The sequence below is a fragment of the Cyanistes caeruleus genome, chromosome 7 (genome assembly GCF_971803275.1).
Source record: "Cyanistes caeruleus chromosome 7, bCyaCae1.hap1.1, whole genome shotgun sequence".
Lineage (NCBI taxonomy): Eukaryota > Metazoa > Chordata > Aves > Passeriformes > Paridae > Cyanistes > Cyanistes caeruleus.
Window position 1 is genome coordinate 16926663 of NC_141707.1, and position 18779 is coordinate 16945441.

The 18779-nt window shown below is 41.7% G+C and overlaps 1 protein-coding gene across 3 annotated transcripts in view; it reads left to right on the plus strand.

Annotated features, from left to right (window-relative positions):
- LOC111932437 (uncharacterized) overlaps window positions 1–18779 on the plus strand; it is a 111479-nt gene that overhangs the window by 82205 nt on the left and 10495 nt on the right. The window contains exons 6-7 of one of the 3 annotated variants that reach the window (XM_086897566.1): window positions 6999–7038; window positions 7638–8861. The exons of 1 other annotated variant lie outside the window; for it this stretch is intronic. The gene's annotated coding sequence lies outside the window, so the exon portion shown is untranslated. Of the gene's footprint in view, window positions 1–2760; window positions 2921–6998; window positions 7039–7637; window positions 8862–18779 lie in introns of those variants that run through there. One more of the 3 variants, XR_015289198.1, reaches the window with a different exon arrangement.

An 18779-nucleotide genomic window follows, 5' to 3' on the forward strand; every position in this document is an offset into this window, starting at 1 on the left:
AATGTAAATTATACTAACTGAAATTTAGGTTCTCAGTAAAAGTATTTGTTCAGTAGAGCTAATTCTGACAACCATATCTAAAATTCATACAAAGATCCAACAAAATTAACTTCCCTGCCATCATGCTCAGGATCATTTCTTAGTATCACCTGCCCTTTGTATTGATGAAAAAAAAAGAAAAAAATAATTGCTTCTTCACTAGGCAACAGATAGGGACATTTGGCAAATGAAACACTTTATAAACTCTACAAAGTGGAAAACACAGGGGAAGCAAAAGAGACTGGGACTCTCCAAAAGAACCTCTCTTTGCAAAACTTCATTTCCATTTGTCATATTTGAATTTTAAGCACAACCTTGTATGTGTTACCACTACACCTTGTTGTACCTCAGATTCTCACTGTCACTTAGTCCATAGACAGTTCCCAAAGTTATCGATATTCAGTGTTTCTTCCTTGCTTCTCAGCATATTGAATTGATCTGCTCCCACTTGCCTTCCTGAGACAAAATTTGTTTCATCTGTGGCTGGCATACATTTCACAGATAATATTTTAATGTAGTCCCACTGGTCAGGATTTTCGTAAACTTGATTTACTGTCTGGTTTATTGACCTCACTTTGCAAGGCTTTGCCTCCCTTCATAACAGCTGTGAACACATTGCCACAACAGGAGTTTGCCTTCCATACACCAGCAATTTTCCTTTTCATGTTCTGAAATCTCCAGAGAAACATTGGTGGCGTTAATCTTTAATTCCTGGGACCTCATTTTTAAGACACTGAGCATCTTAATAAAAATGTAACAAAGGAAATAAAATAACTGAGCAATATTCACTAAATCACGAAGAATACAATTATATTTTCCAAGCAAATTGTTCTTGAGAGTAAAATCCATGGTCTCCAAATGATTTGGAATTTAAAATAGACAAGGATATATTTGGGGAGGTACAGGGGATGCACAATGTCACCTGGGACTAGTTTTCTTATGCCAATCTGCATCTTCATATTCTCCTATGTCAATGGGCTTTTATTCCACATGCCCTTTGGAATATAGAGGTACTGAGATCTCTGCAGCTGAACAGCCACTCCAGAGCTGATTGAATCAATATATGTGTATTTGTAAACTCCCACTGTATATGTGGAAATAGCAATATGAGCCTGCTGCATATGCAGGGAAATAGGGAGCTGGCAGCAAGGGAATGAAGGGAAATGGGATTTCAAGGGGCAAGAGGAAATGACTAAGAACTGTAGCAGAGGTGAGGTCACAATAGTACACAGGCTGAGCAATAGAAGCACAGAAAGGCAAATCAAAGGTGGAGAGGATGTGGGAAGATAAGGAGAAGTCCATAGGATGTACAGAAGTAGAAGGCAGGGAATATTCTTTTGGCTTAAATAGCTTTTTTTATTGAAAAGCATTTCTGCTGGTTGAAAGTTAAGGAAGACAAGGAAAAGATGCAAAAATACATAGAAAAAGGGAAAAAGTGGACTGGAAATAGTCATTGTGATGCCAGTAGACAGTGGGACTGAGTAGCTTCCATATAAAAAAGAAGGATATATGGACATCAGGCAAAGTTCCCATATCCAGTGATGTCCCTCTCAAAGATCTTTTCTGAAGAAAGGCCATGATTTTGTCTGAGATAACCAAAATTAGTCAAAACAATGAAAATTACAGGCATTGGTGTTACTGACTTGGAATCCACAGGAAGAAGCTTGCAAACAAGTGTTTAGTGCCAGGCTCAGGGGGAGAGGATGAGTGGTTAGGGGCAGAGTGCGGGGCAGACACGATGTAGGGAGCGGCCTCCCAAACTGCAGCTTCCTACCTGCCACTCCCTCTGCTCAGCACTGCGCTGAACAGCGCCTTAGCAGAACTTCCCTAACCTCTTTTCTGTTACTTCTTTATCAGCACTTTAATAAGATAGCTTGTTGGCACTCCTGAACTGAGGAGTGTTTCCATGAAGTGCCTCTTTCTGTGTTACTAAAAGTTACAGCCTTCCTTTGCTGTGGAATTAGCATATGGACTTTTAAAGACCAGTTACAAGAAATATCTTGGAAGCACATGAAAGTCACTTCTCATCCCAGCCCTGCTGCTCTGTCATGTGTGCATAGCAGGACTACTCATGCAGAATGCAGTGTCTCTTAGTTTGGTTTGCAAGGTAAAACATTCTAAGACGACAATATTTGACTGGGTCATGAGATGAGGTTTGTGGTTGAAAAAAAAAATCTTCAATTATTCATGTCCTGTCAGGGGGAAAAAAGCCATATAATATTGGATTATGCATATTTTATCATCAAGTTGTATAAGTGAGCTATTAAACTGCATACAGTTCTTCCTAGTCTTTGTTTTATAGATTAGTTCTACAAAGCATTTTGTGTTCCTGCTGAACATAAACAGCCTCTCACATCTCCACCTACTACACCAAGTATTCTCCTGATTAATTCATGAAGGCTATAATCAAAAGGACCTAGGGAGCAAAAATTAGATTTTAAGCCCTCTCCTAGCTTTGACAGAGCAAACTATCTGTGTTCAAGTCAGGAAAGCAGATTATTTGATCATTTTCATTCAAGCTAGCCTGCATTGTTCTATCATTAGCACCACGTCTGGTCCTCTGTCTTTGCAAGGAACACACAGTTGTTCTGCAGGTACACAAAGTGATGGCTCTCAGAGGTTATCATCATTAGGCTAATGCTAGAAATAGAGGAAACATCAGGAAAAAATTCACAGCTTCATGGACAACTAGGTGAAACCCCAAACTTCTGCTCTTCCCAGGTGGGAGGGCACTGGCACCTCTCAGTACACTGGGTCACAAGGACTGGTCAGGGCATCACACAGAGGCTCTTCTGGACATAGCTACAGCTGCCCACAGCCACATCATGGCAGAGAGAAAGGACAGACACCCAGTGAGAAGGTTTGGAGGCTCCTCAAGCAGGTGGGTAGAGCACCATGGCAGACTGAACTTTCTGAGTGCTTGTTGCTCTGATTTCCCTATGGCTTTTGCATCAAAATCCCTCCACTTTGGAGTGTTTTGGGTGACTATAAGTTAATGCCCAAGCATCGAAAATAGCTCTGAGACCTCAAGGATGTGATGCCAGAGAGAGAAAACTTCCCCCGGAGCAAGGACAGCTGCTTCACAACCACTTTATGACCAAATATAATGTAATCTCAAATAGGTATTCTCTTATTCATGGATGTCTTCCAGGGCCTGGAGCAAAGGATTCTCCATCTGTAGTACCTTGTTTTCACAAAACTGGTTAGCACAGGCTGAGCCTGTCTAGCCAAAGGAATGAAAGAAAGCCAGAACAGTAATCCCAGTATTTTTGACCAACTCACTTCAGGGAAGTACAAGCAGAAATGAGAGAAAGCCCACTCTTCTGAGGTTTTGCAGGCTCCAGCTTGTTGGCTATCTCACAAAAGGCTGTTTTGAACTCAGCCAAACACCCCTTATAATTTCACTGCTTATTGGGCAGCTCTTGGAAAACCTCTGTCTGAAGAAGAAGATGGAACCAGTAGCTCATTCTGTATGTTGGTTTTTCTGATAGGCATAGGTGTAATGCAGCAGCAGAACATCAGTGTAAGAGATATTGCTTCGGAAAGTATCTGGGGAACGATGTTGTGATGTCTTCACATTGTCTGTAGTCTGGCAGGACTGAACAGGAAGCAGGGAAATGTTGGTTCAAGGTGGCTGTTGTACCCTCATCTACACTTTGATTTCTGTAAGAAACTGGATATTGGTGCTCTTGCACTGATGTTTTACTCAATTATATTACTCAATGTTTAAGAGCTCAGTACAAAGCAGATGTTCTGCTAAAGTAAGGAGACATTTCAAAATAAATCACATTACTATTATTGGTATTGATATCCTTAGCCCCCAGAGGCTCCAGGTGCTCTTAATTCTCACTGGAGTGCTAAATATTCAACTCCTTCAGAAAAAAAAACCAAACAAACAAACCAAAAAAACCCCAAACCCTAACAAATAAAGGTTCAGTATGTTCAACTCATAATTTTTGGCAGTGTCCCTTTAACTCAGGTGTTAGTTGGAGAGGTTCTTTTCTTGTCATGGTTTCTTCTGTTATTCTCTTAAAATCCCACTAGATACCATAGCAACAACTAGATCACATGCTTCTCGGTGGGCTCTCCGTAAGCAGATGTGAACAATGCTGGCTAACAAAGGCTCAGCAAGTGTTGGACAAGGAAAGGACTGAATTCAGCCTCTAGATTTTTTAATAACTCACAGCAAAGGCTTTCCATCATTTCTTATGACACAGGTAAATCCAGATCCAAATGAAAACCAGATTCAAATTACTTCATCACCTAATAAAAGACCATCAAGATGGCTTACATTTTACAGTCATTTTCTCCCCATCCTATGTAAGGAATTCAGGGAAGTCTGAGGCTGAAATATGTTTCCATATTCTAAGTGTTTGCAGTGCCTGGATGAATCCTATGTCTGCTTTACTGATGGGTTGTTCCTGGTATTAAATTGATTACATTCTTTGGTATTTTTTGAAACTTTATTCAAAGAAGGAATTCAGAACTATTCATCTGTCAATGAATGATCTATATTCAATTATGCTCTAACATTTCAAGTAATACAGGTCTCTTTGGCCTAATGACTATGTCATTGTTTTTTAAATCACAGAATAAAGCTTTTCACATGTCAAATGAGCATTTTATAATGCTATCACTTAGAGGAAGTGTTCATAATCCTTTTCCTCGACTAATGTGGAAAATCTGTGTACAGCCTTATTCATGTTCATATTTAGACGAGCAGAAAATGATGATTCTCTCCTTTCATCTGATTTCTGCTTCCAAGTATCTCCCATAAATTCCTCCCATGTAACACCAAACCATATGCAGTCTCAGCTGTGTCACATTCCCTAGATTCAAAACCCACTTACAGTGCACAGAATCTGTAGCTATGTCAGACATTGTGTAATCAATGTGTACTTTAATTATGGGTTCTTACAAGGACAAATAAATCATACCTCCTTGCAGCATGAGGGAAGGGCTGAATTCCAAAACAGGGAAAGAGAATATAGAATTTATTCTGTTATGCAACTAGATTGAGGGTTAGTAAGAAATCAATGCTAATACTTCTGATGAAAATCTAGACTGGATTCTGTGACTTGTGATGTCTCTGAAATTTAAGATGCCTAGGGAGCTCTTAGACTAATACTTGTTTATAGTGTCTGCATCAATTGAGATGCACAAACTGAAGGAATCTAATTATTTTCCTTCTCTTTTACAAAGTCACTTTTCATTAAATACCATCAAGTTAGAAATCCAAGGAGGAAATATTAAGCAGTTAAGCCTACTGATGATTTTATCTCTCTTTTCTATATGAAGACTAATGAATGTGTGTGTGTGTGTGTGTTTGTGTGTGTGTGTGTGTGTGTGTGTGTGTGTGTGTGCACGCCTTTCACTTTTGCCACCCTCTTGGAGGTAATGCAGGAGATTTTTGGTGATTACTGAATGTGCTCACTGGTAAAGTCAGAGTGAGGGAAACAGCCTCCAGTCGAGTGAAATGACAGCCCCTGCTCCAAAGCCTGAGATCATTGCATAGCACACTGTCTGACAGGCACTTTTATGCGTGGCTTCCATAGGTCTGGAACAGGCCCTGGGCTGTGTAAAAAGGCACTGGTGCTTTAACAGGGTGAGCATGAAGGGTGGAAGGAACACAGGATATTAATAGCTTCATAGTGTTTACTTGGCTGGGCAGATGAAGGTTTAGATGGGATGGTGTCTGGCATACACAGGGTCTGTGTCTGAGCCTCTCCTGCTTCTCTCTAGGACAACAGGGCATGAATGCAAGGGACCTTCCTGGCAGAAAAAGAGGAGACACCAAAGGCACAGAGTATCCTAAGGGCTCAGAACAACTCAAGTGTACTGCCAGTCTCATCCTGGGCTGCCTGCCACTGCCACAGGCTGTTGTGTAGCTCCTCACAGCAACCAGTCTGGAGGGTGACCCACACTGTCTGGCTGCAGGACAAATCAGCCAGGCCAGGTGGGTCAAGGGTGCTTGTCCTGCTCCTGCCCCTTGCAAGGAGGCACAAGTCTATGCTCCCTAGACTGCTGGTTCTCCTAGAAACAGCAGATGAGGTTGGAGCAATGACTTAGTGAAAAACCAGAGCAGTTCAGGCTAGGGAGATGAGCTCTTCCATACAAGCTGGAGGTTAACCCCTGCCCTGCCACCAGGAACTGGGCTTCTCTGCCAAACCATCCAGCTCTAGGGAGGAGACAGGCACAGGCCTTTAAATTGATACTGCACTTAAGTGATTACAGACTCTTCACCTTCAGCCTGATTTCAGCTGACTTGAGGAAAAGCAAGTCCAGAAATCTAGTTCTGTCTGTCTAAGGGTTGCTGAATAACGGGGCTACTTAAACCAGTCTAAATTAGAAATTAACAGGCATTGCCCTAGGGATGGTCTTACAACGCGTAAGTAAAGGAAACAGGCAAGCAATCATCAGCAAATCCCAGGAGTAGGACTCACATGCAGATAGGTTAAAACTCAGGAATAGCAGTTGTATTTATAAGTGGAAATTATTTGTTGTTTTACTTGTAGTCATTGTAAACAAGCATTTTTGCTCAAAACTTCTAGACAGACCATGTATGTTATATTTGTGGAAGGACAAAATCATTCTTAAAGCATTATCACAATCACAAAGAGATTGTTTCATTTCAGATATGTTTACTGACCTTTCACCACCAGAAAATATTTTTTTTACTTCAGTCTGTGGCAAGAGAAATTCCAGAGAATTGTAATATGTGCAATTAACAGTGGGTCAACATGTAGCTGGCATAATTCAGGGTGGCTACAGCTTGGAGATACAGTTACTTACATCAACTGGTGTCTGGCCCCAAGAATGTAAAATAAGATCTGCCCTGCAGAATGAGGCCACTGTTACTGAGGACCCCATGACTAGCCTTTCTATGTGAGAAAATGCACAGTTAATAGGATTTTGCTATTAGTGAATTTGATCTGATACTGTGCTTTATTTTATTCCAGATCAGCCTGGCAGATATGTAGCCCCAACAAAGCCAAGACTGTAAGAGCATTTTTTTACCTACTACGAACATTTTCCTGTGTGTTCAGTTACTCCCCAGGAAGCAGGAGCTCCAGGCACAGGAGCTGGGCTGCAGGCAGAATCACAGGGTGGCCTTCAAGAGTAACACCCATCAAGAGTGACCTGGACTTGAGGCTGCCAGTTCAGCTCTGGCACAATCACAGTCCTCACAAATGTTGAAATGCAAACCAGAAAAGCCAAGCTGCACCTTTTTCTTTCTTGACAAGTACTTTAAATAGAAATACTCTGACCTATTTTTTAACGCTACTCCTGTCTTGATATTCCCGTGTAGAAAAGAGCTGTGTGTCACTCTGCAGCAGCCCTGTTCTCAAAGGCTTAGGGCTGGACTCAGCCCAGCAGCCCTGTACTGGGAAACAGCCATCCAGCCACACCAAAAGGGTTATTTGACAATGGCTCAGAGCAGCCCTTTTCAAGCCTTGAAGAGCACAACAATTCAAATAATAGTCACTGCCGGCTTTGCTCTTTTCATGCTCTCTCCTAGCTTGGCACTGTAATAATTAAAAGCCTCATTTAGAAAATAATGCACATTCTGTGTTGCTTACCCTTCCTGTAATTTATAGGAGCTAAGGACACCAGGAAAGCCCAAGAATAACTGACATTTCTGCTGCATTTGAAGATACCAAAGTCTTCTGACAGATTAGAAGAAAAAGTAAGCAGTTTTAATGCAGTCCCCAGGCACCATCACTCACGTCTGGCTTAGAATGTCAGTGAAGCCAATCTTGAAGAAGGCTTTGCCTGTACAGTGGCCGGTGTCTCTGTGCCTCAGCGCAACAGAGCAGAGAAGGGAAACACCACATGGGTAAATGCCTGAGGGTCAGTGCTCAGCTGGGCAAGAGCCTGGCCCAGGAGCCCTCAGTGCTGGCTGTGGGTGGGCAAAGCTCTCTCCTCATATCACCATCTCAGGACTGGATACAGCATCCAGCAGAGCAGAGCATCTCTCATGTTTTATGGAGCCTCTGTTCTTGCTTCCCACCAGCTGCTGCATCCCCTCACACACAGTGCTTTCTTTGTTCCTCTGAAGCAAGAACAAGCTTTTCCTTCTCTTCCCACTAATGGTGGAAAATCCATAAGCCAGCATGGTAACACTCATCATTACAAGATAGGAGCTTTTCTCCTGGCTGAACTTCTTTATATCTCTCTGAGGTGTTTAGAGACAGGAAGAGAGCTGCCTTTTCCTGATACCTTGTCTGATGATGTGACAACCTGGACTATTGTTCCAGGGCAGATGTTTTCTGCAATGGCTGGGGAAAAATAATTAGTACAGCAGAGGTATAAGCAATCCTGCATTGTCTGTTCCTCAGCAACAGAGGCCTTAGGCTTTGGTTGCCTGAGCAGCAACAGGAAAAGTGAGGTAGTTTGAGGGATCTATTACAACAGCCTGAATTTAGCTTGCAGCACAGTTTGATCATTCAACTGATTGAAAACACCCATCTTTGACCTCGCTTCTCAGTTCATGCCTTCTGCTCCCCGTTTGTACCAGCATGAGTAAAACAGAAGCCTTCTGGAGGGGAAAACAGAGTTTTAATCTGCTGTGAAGACTGTAGTAGCTGGACTTACAGGGGCAGCCCCTTGCCAGAGTGGAATTTGTTTTGCTTTTCATGGGTTACAGCTGCCACTGAGCAAACTTTTCTCTCCTTTACTTATTTGCATAGCAGATTGCAAACTTTTCAGGCTACTTCAAATAGCAGTCTGGTTGAACATGAAATCCTTGCTACCAAGAGATCTGTCATTTAGCAGATGAATAACATCATTGCTAAAGTTTTAAAATAAATAATAAATCTTCCACCCTGTGTGTCTTACCCTGAGTCAGTGGAGCTCACAGCTGTTTTTCAGGAGGGAGACGGATTTATGTAGAGAACTAATGTACATATAAATCTCTTCCCCATATATGCTGCCTCCTCCTGTGTTGAATCTTGGACTTGGTGTGAACTGATACAACACTCAGAACTTTTTAGCATTGATGGAAGTGACTGTCCACTATGAAGCCACTCCTCTTTTGGGTATCCCTTAATTGAGGCAGGAGCAAAAACTAATTCAAAAATAGCACTGTAATCAGTAAGAGATTCATACTGGTTGGATTCAGAAACATTCATATTGAAAGGCTGCAGACTGTTCCTCTCTCTGCCTAACTGCTGTTACATAAATTGATGGAGGATACGGACTTTTTATCTGTATGGGATCTTCCAAACAGAGCTCCTTATAATTCTGCCAGGTTCTCATTTCACTCATTTGAATATTGCTCATTGTCTTGAGAAGAAGCATAAATTTCAATTTGCTGTAAAGGCTTATTCCTATTCCATAGAGAATTTTCATTACATGTGATACAGATGCTGCCCCACATTTTTACTTGGGGTTTCAAGATTTCAGAAGAGACTGTAAGTGCTAAGAGAAACAATTTCATGATAGAACACAGGTCTAGCAAAAAAAAGGAATCATTAAGCCACATAAAGATATAAATGCAGAGACTACCAGGCAGACCACTGTCTGAATCTGGTGGTTACTTTCAGCCTGGATTGTATCACCCTGCCCACGAGGCTTGCCGTAGAGGAGCTGCCACTCCCTGCTTCAATAAAAGCAGAGAGGGGAAGGACTGGATCTGTCTCCTACTGCCTGTCAGAGCCCAGCTTATCAAATCTGGGGCTGCTGGCACCGCAGCAGAGCTCATGAGTGGATGCCCATTATCACTGACCATGATAGAGGATGCATCTGGGAGCATATGCATCTTGCAGGAAGACCTTGGAAATCTAGGAATGCTCAGTGTCTTCAGTGTTGGGGAAGGAAGCTCAAAAGCTGAGAGTTGTAGTGCAGTGTGGCTGCGATTTCATTAACTCCAGCCATGCAGAGGCTGTTCATTTATTAAACAACACCATTCCTCTCTCATGTGTGCCGATCCAGGAGATGAAATTTCTCCCAGTACAAAAGGACATGTTGCCTATTTACTTCTTCCTTCTGTGTTGAATGAATCCAGTGCTACCTCAGACTAAAACCTTGAATGTAAACTTTATTTCACTTCCAAGAAAGGGCCAAAGGCTGCATCTATTACGTTGTAAGCCATCATCATATGCAGCCTATTTTCCCATACCAGTGCATCCCAAGAATGGCAAATACCTGCAGTTGGTTTACCAGCCCCTAGCACTGACAGATCAGAAGCTATGTCCAACTTTAAATCCACTACAGATTACTCTGGGCCTAAGGCCAAACAGTATACCCTGTCTCAAACACAAGAGAGGAGCTCCACCCTCCAAAACCAATTTAGCCTGTTATGACCTACATACTGAAAAGCATCCGTTGGCACTTGCATGCTGATTTAAATGAAATCAAGATGTTGATTAACTAAAATTAAGATGCATAAAGCACAGAGGAGTCCTCTTCTACTTCTTGCTTCATAGTGCACCCAAAAAAAGAATGAGGAGAGATGTCTTTTGTTTTCTTTTTGCTGTTTCTTGTTTTGTTATCACAGTATTACATAGAAAAAACTAATCCCTTTCATTTAGCAAATCCATTTTGTTTCTTGGAGGGTTAAATCCTGCTTGCCTCAAACAAATGACTAATCCAATTGGCTTCAATGTGACAACTCCCAAAAGGCAAATAGGATTTGACTCCCTCCAGAATGCAGTACACAGATTTTTGTGAATGAGCTGTTTGAAATGCTGGATACTTTGTGTGCTAGCTCTGGTGCTGCCCTATAAACCCATGACTCTGCTGGCCAGTTTTTCTTGTGCTAAAGGTTTAAATGGCTCTCAATTTAAAATAGTGCCTCCAACTACAAATCATAAATTTGACCATGTTGGTTTTTTCAGAGAGAGACAAGAGGGAGGAGAAGCAAGCAGTCTCTGAAAGCAGTAGTTAGGGCTAATTTACTGGATGTTTTAATTTGTTGAGAATCACGTAATCTCTTAGGACTCTTGCAAAGAGAGTCTTGCAAAGAGGGCTCTTGCAAACATGAGAGATCAAGAGTGACCGAGCCACATTGCATAAACCTCCCCAATTTGCTGACACCTGGGGCTCTCTCAACTCTTCACTGATTGAATTTCTATATTCTTTTTAAGACCTTTCACAAGAAAACAGACAATTGACCTTGTATTTGTCTCATATTTGCTACTGAGAGTAGAGGCTGTTTTCAGAGTAGCCTGAACTTCTATTTTTTGACACCTCTGGTTACTTCACAAAAGACATCTAGACACCTCCCAGCACCCACCAGCAATGCCTGCACCACAACAAAAGGGAGATCCCTTGACAAAAATAGTCACACTGGCACGAGACCAGATCAAGAAGGTAGTCAACAGTCCATAAGCACGAAACCTATTCAAGGAAAATAGCTGCATTCAAAATTTCAGCTTTGAGAGCTGAAAAAATGTGGAAAAATCACCCATTGGCTCTTTAAAAACAGTCAGATGCATGGAGGCACCAAGTCTAAATAGCAATGAAAATGAGAGAAAATCACAACAAATACTGTGCCAAACACAATTTTCTGTTGACTTAACTAAGCCAAAAGACAGACTTAGTGTCATCAGACAGAATTATATGCCCTAAACTCCTATTTACTTCCCCGGATTGCTAGAAGTGTGATCTCCCACTGCCCCATATCCTTTAAAAGGTAGCAAGGATCAGGCAACTTGCATTTTTAGGAGAGTATTTGTACCCTCTAATTTTCTTTTTTTTTTCAGAGTAAAGCTTACAGAAGGAGAGGAAGCAGAGGAAGTTATTATATAAGCAGTGAGGATAGGGAGTTCTGATTAGGCTTGTACTCTGGGCTGCAAACTAAATAATCAGATAAAATGAGGATGCAAGGGCTAACAGCAGGACTGAATATAGGGCTTTGTTTCCTGGGCACTTCTTCCCTGATAATACAGATATAGGGAGGGTATTGCAAACTGGCATAGTCATTTTTAACACGTACTGTTCATTACTAAATTCAAATACTGTATTTTAAAGAAAAATCCTTGTATTCAGGATGGGCCTAAAACCAAAATGCTGGATATGAATACCTCCTGTCTGCTGTACACAGCTTGATTTAGAACCACTTTTGAGTAAAGGAGTCTGAATTCCAGTGCTCTGCCCAGGCTGTGGAGGAGAGAGCAACTACAGCCCCATGGCAGGAGGAGGTCTCTGTGGCCAGTTTTGTCCTGCCCTTGGCAGAATAAAATGATGGAAATTTAGGGCAAGTTTTCAGGCTGTGCCATTCTCTCCAGAGAAATTTCACAGTCAGGAGCATGCAATTCATGACCATTTGAAGAAGACTGTTGCTCATCTTCTTAAATTACTTACAAGGTCTTTGATTTCAGTGATATAATAGCTTTCACTTTGGTAAACATGAAACAGACTCCCAAGCTTTCAAAGAGCAAATATCATTGGAAAAGAAGACAGAAGTCATCCATGAGCTAATTTGAGATAGTTCCCTGGAGTCTATTTTTTTAAGGTTTTTTTTTCCCTCCAGTCTAGTAGAATGTGCTAATTAATAGATCTCAGTAAAAGAAAACCCTACAAAATTAAAATAATCCAAATCTCATGGTACGATCTGAAGTGCTTTCCAGTTGCACCATGTGAAATTTGTCTCCCAAGAGCACACAGGAAGCCCAGTGAGGGGCTTGACTCCTGCAGGGGCAGTGTAGAGGTGGGCTGATGTAAGGTCAAACCGTAGGAACCTCTACAAACCTCATCCATGTGAGTCTCCCAGGTTTGTTTTTTGGAGGGGTGGGGTGGAGGATTCTTTGTCATATGAAGGGCATTTCCAAGCCACCTTCTGGGAAATTACTGCCTCAAATCTTTGTTCATTGGAACTAGGTATTTCAAATCCCCTACTTAGCCCTACAAATCTCTAATCTTATAAAAACTTTTAATATCTTTGTCTTAAAGGCTGTAAAAGACAAAACAGTGCTCAGCCACCCTCTCCTGAAATCCTGTTGAAATTGGAATGAGATACCAGGCTGGAGGTGATTTAAAGGGAAAGGAAGAAGACAGGATATTTACAATTACAAAAACGACTGTTTAAAGGTTAAAAACTTATGATTTTAGAATTTGCAGTGTAGGAGGAACGCAACAGGGTTGTAACCATGAACCCAGCTAGTCAGCCAACAGGCTGCATTTACAGAAGATTCAGTCCAGTAAAAAGCTACTGATTTCTTTCCTGTGAAAAAGAGGCAATTATTTCAGTAAAGCTTTCCTCTTTTCAACAAATACAAGTCTAGAAGTACAGGGTTTTTTTCCAATGTCAACTGCTGGGTAACTACCGTAAACATACATGAGAACAAATAGAGGAACAAAAAACAATCTTTTTGCTGGAAGATGCCAAGAGTTCAGCTGAGATATCTGAGCACATTTGGTGGCCAGTGGTGCTGCTAAATTCTAATCCTTTCCAGATAACTCTTGGAAAAAAGCAAGCTTAACCCCATTTGACCTATGCTTACTCAGGGTGTCTTTTCCCCTCCAGCAGCTTGAGCCACATACAAAGGACCTTGTTTTTGTAATGATTTTGATAGATTTTTGGGGAAACAAATGTGTCTGATTCTGAGGGAAGGTTGATGTGGTTTGTGCCTCTGGAAGTTGACTTGCAGTTCGTTAACCCTAGTTGCAGCTGTTGAAGTCTGTTGTGCCAAAATAATGAAATGCAGCCCTGATTTCCTTTCTTCTGGGTCAGGTCTTGACAGCGAGTGACGTTCTCAGCTCTGAGAGCAGCTGGGGCCACTGGCTCTCAGAGAATTAGGCTCTCTGCCTCCTATGGAAAGTCTTTGGTATATTGTGGTTATTGCTTTGATTTTCTAGTGATGTGTATTTTTATACATGTCTGTAAAAACAAACACAGTTTACCCTACTACCACACGGATCCCTTGCAATCCCTGGTGAATAATGTCAAGCCAATGTTACACTCAAGCCCAGGAATGACTCATTTTTTACAACTGTGGTCTTCTGAGAACATTACAAAGGCTGCAGTGGAATGGTTTAATTCAGAAGTATTTCGTGAATCACCATCAGTGGCTTATTTTTCCTGGGTCTCCATTTTCTTTGCTTTTCCAGTAGTTTGGGTGTTCTATATTTAGCCAGTGACTGAAGCACACGTGGGTAACTGAACTAAGTGCTTACACAAAAGCTTTCCCCCTGAATTTTTGCCTTCATAGTAGAACCCCCTGTAATTTTACTGTCTTGAACTCCCACTCATCTCTGCTGAATACAGCTGTTTAAGATTTTAGCAGCTTATATTGCATTTTTAATTTACTGTGTGCCTCTCCTTCAAACAAGAAGCAGATGACATCTGCTGCCAGGGTGACTCAGCACACGAAGAACTGCAATCGCAACCTATCAGCCTATGCTAAATGACCTGACCCATTTATAATTTGAAAGTCAGTCAAATCTAAATGCCATGTACTAGATTAAGGTGCAGGTGGGTGGGGATTGGAATGAGCCTAGGAGAGGTGAGGGAAGGGACAGATGGTGTCCCTGAACTACACAGGCAAGCACCGAAATAGGCACCGATGCCTGGACCTCTACCCTGCCATCCTGGGCAGGGCTGTGCTGGTTTGTAGCCCACCCAAACACAGAAGGCAAAGGTATTGCTGCATTTGGGGGGGGAGAGAGAGAGATATGCAGGGGCAGACTGGGGGAGCCTGTATGAACCTGCCTTGTGCTGCAGGAAGTATAAGAGAAGGTAAAATGACTGGTTTCACAGGTGGCTCAGAGAGGATGGCCTGCAGGCAGTAGAAGCTTGCAGGGAGCAGTTGTTCACTTTATCTTCTGCAGTATTTTGGGAGGGAGAAGAGAGGGTACAATGCAGCATAGGCTTTGGCATATGAATGAAAGATATTAGGTAGTCAGCAGTTAATCCAGTGAAAAGGTGCTTCCTTGCCTTGGTAACAATGGGTTTTCATTTCTAAGTGGACATGATCTTTGAAGGGATAAGAGATTAACAATCTAATGCTTCTTGGTCTGCCAGATCAAGCGTAATTTTCCAGTACTGCTTATCAGTGTCCGGACTTGTTTTTCATAGGAATGTAAAGTTTTTACAGGGTCATGTTTGTCAGCTGTACCTCAAAAGGACATGTATGTATGAAGCTGTCATTGATTTTAGCATATCCACCTGAAGGTGCTGTTTACAAGAATGTTACAGGGAAGCTGGGTTTAATGCTGCTTTTTTGTGTATGTCACAACATTGTCGTATATTAGTCATATTTTCCTTCAGAATAGAAAGAGCTTTCCATGCATCTCTAAGCTAAATCCCTCTCTGCAAAAACATTTCCTTATTCATAGACAGGGAAGCTAAACCAATAAATGATTCAGTGGTTCTCTCAAGTTCACAGAATGATCTGGAACCCACTTCATGTCTCTGGTGGAAGATGGCAGGTTTTGTGGCCAAACCTAGTGGCAGGAGTCCTTTACCCTTTCTGTGACCTATGAGTTATATTACAGCTATGTACTTCCATAAGCCCATCTTTTTGTTTAAAGCAATTAGGATGAGTTCTAAATTTGTATTGATTTTGTTTGGAAGAATTAATGGCTGAGGTAAAATGCCCAGGAGCTTCTTCAGGGGTGAAAGCATAAAGAATTTTCAGGTTCTGTGCTTCATTCAAAAGGCTGCCTTGTCCTCTAGTAATGTGAGTCCAGTTTCAGAGGTCTCTTATTTAGGAGCTATGGGTCCTAGATTACTTTCTCCTGAGATCATTTGAAGGGTTCTCTGCAAGTCCTGTTGGCTTTGACTGTACAGTGTTTCAATGTGTGAGTGAGAAGACGTGGAGGCAGCTGGCATTCATTCCAGAAATACGTGGGCACTGGACTTTGCCAGGGCCACGCCTGGGAATGTCTCAGCTCTTCCGCTGAAGGGATGCAAAAGCACAGGCTGTTTCTCCCTTAGAACTAGTTAGTTCAATCTGCCAAACTCACCTAATTTTCTTCTTGGAAAATGGTTTTGTGCTTTTAAGGTCCTTACCCTCCAAAGGTGTCTGAGTTTTAGTGCATGCTCAGTTGAAGAATGCCCTGGAAAAGGAGAGATCTTGGCCATGATGTACATGACAAAAGACAGCCATAAAAAGGGTTTTAATTTCAAAATGCCACATCACATGCATTATGAAATGATATAAAAAGCTACAGCTGCTCTGCTAATAATACTCTACATGCTTTATAATGAAACACTTCATGAACTTGCTGTCTTTTTTAGACATCCTTTATCACAATCTCAATGTATTAGTCTCAAACTAGCTTCATTATCATATCAATAAACAAAGTGTCCGTCTTGTTTCTTCCACACAGATAGCCTTTATGAACTAGCAGCCGCTCTGAAGTCAACTAAGCCACTTGCATGCATGAGAATGTTTGCAGTGAAATTTCAAGGGTCAGTCCCAGCTTTCATTTTGTTTGATTATGTTTCATAGACACACACATTCAGCCATTTCCCAGCCCTTATCTATAAAACATCCACCCCTCTATTTACATGGGAAGAAATAAAGAAAAGAGCAAACTACAACATGAGGCTGCTTCAAAGGCAGGGAACAGTACTATCTGCAGAGAAACACATATCCACAGCCTGCTGCCCATAAGGAGCAGTCTGAAAAGACTAAAGCAGCACAGAGGGAAAAAGTAACACAGAGAAGACCAGCTGTGTCTTGAGGCATGGTTTTGGTTGTCATGTCTACTGTAGTATAGAAGATACACCTTATTTTTATAAAGATGAAGTGAAGCTGAGCTGCCAGGCAGTGCCTTTGGATCCAGAGTGCACTCTCCAAGCTCAACATGTAACAAATGCATTTAACAGTTCTGCTTGAATGGTGCAGCCATTCGCAGTGTACAGTGCGATTACTCTGGTTTCATGGCCAGCTCTGATGTATCTCTCATGTCTGAGCCTGTGTCACTGGGGACTGGAAGGGATGTTGGCCACTGCCCAGCCCTTCCAAGCAATATATAAGGACGACTGAGGACAAGAAGTGTGTCAGAGCTCTAAGCTGCCCATTGGATCATTTAAACTTGAGATCTTTAAAGTAGAAAGTGAAAATACAAACTGTTTTAATTCAGTAGTATATCACAAAAACATTGTGTGAGTTGTGTTGTAAGTAATCAATACTTAATGTCACAATAAGCCTTTCATGATTTCAGAAATACCATCTTAAAGCACTCACACTCAAAGGATTAAAAAATAATCTTTATATGTCCTGCTAAGATAAACAGGGGATGTTTGCACTTGGTTGATCCTGTTGTGTTACACTCAGGCTGTAGCACACAAGACAGTGTTCTACTGTCTAATACTTGAAAAACCATCCTATCCTCTACTAAAACAGGAGTAATTCTAAATTAAAGTTAACAACCTCATCATCATTTTAAGGTGAAAAATAAAGGACTCATGCTACAGATTCCTTTGTCTTCAAGTAACAACTTCTTGTATTTATCCCTGATGTTCTAACATGTAGTTGATCTGCTGGGGAATAAACTGTACATCAGCACTGGAAAGCCAGGCATTAGGCACACATGAACTAATCACATTAACGCATAATTAGCACTTAATTTTCTGGAGATCCCATATGGCTCCAATCATATCATTACCAACAGCAGCACATCATATCATCCAAAACAAGCAGGTCAAGTCCTGACCTTTTTCTCGGATACATGTTTTGATAATAATAGATATTATTTTAGGCTAGAAATAGATTTATGCTGTAATTTATGATCCAGTTGTGGAATTTTTTAAGAGTGAATTTTTTAAGAGTGAATGTTCTCTTTGATGATCTTGGTGGTGATGTCTGCTATCTTGCTGCTGTGGCTGACAATAGCATAACAAAGCTGGCTAGATCACCAGCTCAGTCTTACAACTGAGTAAGAGTCTGGCATTTTACCAGCTCAAATAGTTCTGCACTGGCTGCAGGGCACAGGAAAAAAATGCAAATATTTCAGCTGTGTAGACGGCTATACAAATAGCAAAGTAGACAAGGCAGCCCCATCTGGGAAGACAAAAGATGTATGTGATGACCTCCTTCCTTCAAGTTAAACAAGTAAAATCTTATCCTGGGTTATTGACACAAGTTCCTCTCCTCTGTGAATGTGCACAAAGGGCAGTGCACTATATCTGTAACTTGGCAGCATGACAAGAGCCCAGAGAGGATGTTTTGCAGTCGGGTCTCACTGTGCCCTGTCTGGGTGCCTGCTGTGTGTGTGTGGTCAAGGTGCCAATGGCTGACTGAGGACACAAGGCAGCAAATGCCAGTTCAAGCTGACACATTTTCATCCATTCTGCCTCTGCTCCTCAACCAGCATCTTTGATGTTGCCATTCCATGTTGACATTCCATGTGTTTGCTCTACCTCCCTATTGTGCCCTGCTTTTCTTGCACTCTAATTTTTTCTTGAAGGAGCACTGAAGTTTGTCAGGACAAGTGGAAGTTGCCTACTTTCTGCTGCATGTCCAGTGTTTTGGTCGCTGTCCCTTGTTGGCAAACTAGACATGGATGCTGGGGTGTGATAGAGGTTTCTTTGCCCATTTCTGTCTATCAGGTCTGGCACAATGAGCAGTCAGAGATATTTTTGGCTGACAGTGTTCCAACGTGAAATGCATGGCGCAATTTAGTTGGCTTTGCTTCTTCCCACAGAAATTAACAAAATCCATACAATGTTTCTTGCCTGTCAGGAAGCTATACTCCGCATTAATCTCTCATTTGGGAGACAGGCTGTGTGACAGAGAAGATAAATCCTAACCACAGATAACACTTCCTGTCTTTAAATAGTTTCGGTA